The sequence below is a fragment of the Clupea harengus genome, chromosome 1, assembly GCF_900700415.2.
Source record: "Clupea harengus chromosome 1, Ch_v2.0.2, whole genome shotgun sequence".
Lineage (NCBI taxonomy): Eukaryota > Metazoa > Chordata > Actinopteri > Clupeiformes > Clupeidae > Clupea > Clupea harengus.
In genome coordinates this window covers 31,610,939-31,611,322 of record NC_045152.1, presented here as the reverse complement: position 1 = coordinate 31,611,322, position 384 = coordinate 31,610,939, and positions in this window count along the sequence as shown.

Here is a 384-nt window from a genome sequence, read left to right as displayed (position 1 = left end):
AAAGTCCAGTTTTGAGAAATGTTTGATCGTAACGGTGTTAATTATCGGAGGGCGTGTGTTATCAGCAAACGTTCGCGTTTTCGTGTCAACCCATTATTAAACTGAGCATATCGTCTTTTAATCCATTATTAAACTTAGCATATAGCTACGCTAGCTTGGCTATAGAATCTTCCATTTTCAGCCCCCTACATTGAGGCAGAGGTAGTGTTTGCCTCCCCTCTTAATGTGGCTTTATGTCAGCTCAGCAAATTCAGCGATTTTGTTAGTGCCATTTGTTTCATTGTCTAAACCAGCTTTCACTATATAGATAATCTCCATTTCCATCCAATTTAGCTGATGACGTTCAGAGTCAGACCGGTTCAGAGGCTGGTAGTCTGTCTAGGT